Source organism: Cucurbita moschata, unplaced genomic scaffold (assembly GCF_002738365.1).
Source record: "Cucurbita moschata cultivar Rifu unplaced genomic scaffold, Cmos_1.0 Cmo_Scf00079, whole genome shotgun sequence".
NCBI lineage: Eukaryota > Viridiplantae > Streptophyta > Magnoliopsida > Cucurbitales > Cucurbitaceae > Cucurbita > Cucurbita moschata.
Window position 1 is genome coordinate 653,845 of NW_019268595.1, and position 4,642 is coordinate 658,486.

Here is a 4,642-nt window from a genome sequence, read left to right on the forward strand (position 1 = left end):
GGAACGTTTCTGGAGAACGGTAGATGTGAAAGTTTCGAGGTGATTTAAAGGTGTCACAATGTACGACATGGATTGTGATATGAGGTATCCAAAATATGACATACAATTATGAAACCTTGACTTGAGATTGAGCGAAGTGGGAGATTCACGATGAGGAATGTATAGAAATTTTTCAAACAAATCTAGACTTTTCTCAAATTTAAGACTTTTCGCCTTAAATTGTTACCCTTTCAAGTTTAAAACCTCAAATATTTCTTAATCCTTAAAGGATTTTGAGTAGAGTGATACCCGAGTTAAAGAGAGTACATGAATAAACATGGATTCTATCCGAATGAAAGTGATCCAGAGTAGAGACGACTAAGAAATGCTTAAAAAGAATTGAAACTTACCACCTATATCAACAGGATGCACTTGCTTTTTTGGTTGCTTAATCATAAGAACTTCGAGATTAAATGTGCTTTTCTTGGAGAAAACATGTGAGGGAGGAAAAGACATGTCGGAAGTACTTATGTCGATCTGTGGTGACAATTTTCATTCTTAGAAGCAAGGAGTAAATAACGTGACAATATTGTAAGGGGAGTATTAGGGCCAATAAATGCCAAATCCATATTTCCAAGCTTGAACATGGGCGGTTGCAACTACAAACTTGAAACCCTACCAAATTATCAACATCAAAATAACTATAAAATCCCAAACGATAACTCCCACTTTTATTAGACTTAAATATACAACATCCTAAGTCTACAAGGAAACCCCACAACTCTATGTAGAATTATTACATGTGAAAGCAATTAAACAGAAAAGAAAAAAAAGAAAAAAAGAGTAGGTTTTGTGGGATTAAAATGAGCAAGGGAAACTTTACTTCATTTTTCCCAAGGGTGTATCAATTCAAACTTCCCCGAAGGAATATTTTTTAAGTAAAACCCATCATCAAAAGCTATGCAGTTTTTAAAGTCGCATCTTTCAGAAAGCCAAAACGAGTTCTCTGGCCAAAATACCTCAAATGATGCAGTTTTTAAAGTCGCATCTTTCAGAAAGCCAAAACGAGTTCTCTGGCCAAAATACCTCAAATGAAGCAGTTTTTAAAGTCGCATCTTTCAGAAAGCCAAAACGAGTTCTCTGGCCAAAATACCTCAAATGAAGCATGTCCTAAAGTCGCATCTTTCAGAAAGCCAAAACGAGTTCTCTGGCCAAAATACCTCAAATGAAGCATGTCCATTAGAACTATTAAAATTGCACCAAAACAGAGTCGTACGCGAAAAGTTCATTTTGAAGCTTCAGTTGAATTGAGCTTGCTTGGCCAAAACGCGTTCGCTCAAATCGTCGTCTTTTGACTTGCAATGAGCATTTAAAACTGAGTTTGTTTGATAATTGTAAATAGTCACTTGCCATCTGCTTGCTGGTTGTTGCCCTTTTTCCCCTCCAACTTGTCTATTGAATCCGGCAAAACATGTGTTAATAAGAATGCTTGATTCCAAAGCCAAGAATAAGATAAAACCGAAGCTGGTTAGAGTCTTCATTTTGTTTTAGATACACAAAACTCTTTTGTTCAGCTTAATAATTTTGATTTTAGTTCATTATATAGAAAAAAAAAAACTTGTGTTGAACAAGTTGTTAAAGCTGTTTGGGAAACTGATTTAAGGTTAATCTCCACCCAAAAAAAAAAAGAATTGCGATGAATGATAAATATCAATTCTTTTTCATTTGCTATTTTTGGTGGAGATGGAAAAACAAAGTTGTGTTAAACACATCTAGAACCGTTGCATTTTCTATACTTTCTCCTAGCATTATCAAGTAGATTTAAAGTAGAGATGTAAATAGTTCTTTTAAGGATATTTATCAATTTTTTATGCACATTCAACTAGAAGAAAAATACACATGGTTAATAGGAACGAGAATCAAAACAAACCATTAATTCAAAATTTCAACAATTTCGTTATAAATCTCTTGAATTAGACCAGAAAAAATAAATATCAGAATGATTTATCTCTTTTAGGAAATTATTTAATGAACATACAATAAGGAGTTGAAAATTAAGCTAAGGGGCCATACTTTGCTTTAAAAGGAGAAGAAGAATAATATTAAAATGTTTTAAAATATTTGTGACTTGTGAGATAGTTTTTAAAATGACATTTTAATTCAATATACACTAAATCTAAATGGAAAGATTACTTCATAAAATTTAAATTTAGTCGCCTGTTATTCAAAATCTAAATAAATTGCTTAGGCTAATGGTTAGCTTTTATTTTTTAAAATAATCCATCATTAACTTAATATAGATAAATAAAACAAAATTGGACCGTAATTTTTAATTCTTAATTTTAATTTCAATCCCCAATAAAATATATACCTTCAAATATTCATTTAAAATTATACAGATCAACCCATCTGTGCTTCAAAAGTTGTATAAAGCATACACGCAAGAGAGATTCAAATTTGTAGGGTGAAAAGAAGAAAAGGAGAAGAAATAATGGAGGCTTCATGTTTGAACTCTTCAAAAGAGTGACAACGAATATGTCAAAGTTCGACCTCCATGGCGTCCTATGAACTCTGGCAGTCACACTTAGATTTACCCCTTTTCTCGGCAACCTTGAAGGGTTTTCTTTTTTTCTACATGGAGATGACTCGTAGTGGGAAAGTAAACATTTTTGTGGAATTATTTTACATTACTTTTATTTCACATGTTTAAATTTTCTTTTCCACTTTTAATGTTTCTTATCATTGTGAGACTTAAAGGAACGTTTCAGGAGAACGGTAGATGTGAAAGTTTCGAGGTGATTTAAAGGTGTCACTATGTACGACATGGATTGTGATATGAGGTATTCAAAATATGACATACAATTATGAAACCGTGACTTGAGATTGAGCGAAGTGGGAGATTCACGATGAGGAATATATAGAATTTTTCAAACAAATCTAGACTTTTCTCAAGTTTTACTGGTAGGAATGGTTAAAAATCTATATGAACCCTAAGTTAAGTAAAATTTAAGGGCATGTGGAAGATTTAAGCGGGACGCCTATTAGAATTAGTAACCATCACGGCAGCATTATGTAAAACATGATGATACTTCACCTGCCTCGTGGTGTACGCGTCGTACCATCGTGATGGAATAGGGGTATCCCCAAATGCATGAGCACACATAATGCATGAGGTCCCAATATTTTTTCGTTTTCAACATTATTAAATATAACCTCGCCATAGTTTTTCGTTTATATCATATCATTTCTCATATCATACATAAGTCTAACTGGGTTATATTTCATGCCATTTATCGTGATTTCATGACATTCATATCATGCTGTATACACATAATTTAGGAGACATAACATAACGTTTCATGCTGTTAACATAACATTTCATCATATACATATCGCATCACAATATATCATATCGTAAACATGTCAATTTATCACATATCTCATACCATGGCATATTTCATGTCATTTTCATATCATATGAGAACATATACATATATCTGTCATTCACATGCCGTATCATAATCATACCATATTGTAAACTTTTAGTGGTCATATCGTTTCTAACTTATCATGGCCTTAACGTTCTTATACATGTCACAGTCATATCATTACATGAACGTACCTTAGTCATATGGAATGCTATCTTCTATCATTCTATCATAATTGTATCCCTTTCTACCCATAACCCTATCTTATTCTTTTATCAATCGATCGTGACCATATCGTTTTTGTCAATCTCTCATATCCATAGCACTTCGATACATACCCTAACCTTAACGTTCCATTAACATATCTTACTCCTATCGTTACATTACCTTTAGTGCATCCTTCTCGTATCTTATCTCAAACATATCATTGAACACCTCGTATGGTAAGTGTTATTGTACAATTCACATATTATAACATATACATATCATATTATAAGCATGTTGATCTATAAACAATTCACACATATTGATATATATAACACGTGCAGAACTACGAGGCACGTGTCAACATCAAATATAACCATGCCAATAGTAAGACCACTTACTCGGATGGCCTTAGCCTAAGTTCTATCTAACTACAAATTAGCTTGCTTTTGCTCCTCGAATTCGTTTTCACTTATGCCAAGGTGCTTCACCTTATTAAAGATATTCACCGAATTTCTTCCGTAATTCTAACTCCTAAATTTTATTAAGTATTTAACAAATTCTTAATCTTTCCATTTATATTTAATATTTCTTGGAATATAATATGTCTAACAATACAATTTCAGGTGACATACAATTTATTTGATACTATAGTTTCATAATATATTTGAAACTTGCTTTAGAAATAAGAATATATGTTTATTTACTAGTATAACAATCTAGTACTTCTGAGATCTTCGTTTCTTTTTTTTCTTCCTCTATCTCTTCTGGTGCTTTTTCGTTCCGTTCTTTTTTGTTTTTTGCTTTTATATTTTCCCTTATCTCTCCCTCCTCTCGGGATTCTTACCTTCAAATCTTTCATTTTATTTTATTTTTCATTCGATTAACAGTTTTAAAATCTTTCCTTTTTTTAGTGTGTTCACAAATATTTGATCGATTTTGAATTTATTCATTTGTCCACTTATATGGAATTACCATTTGAAGTTACTGATAATTACTGACGTGACATTACTAATTAATATGATTTACTA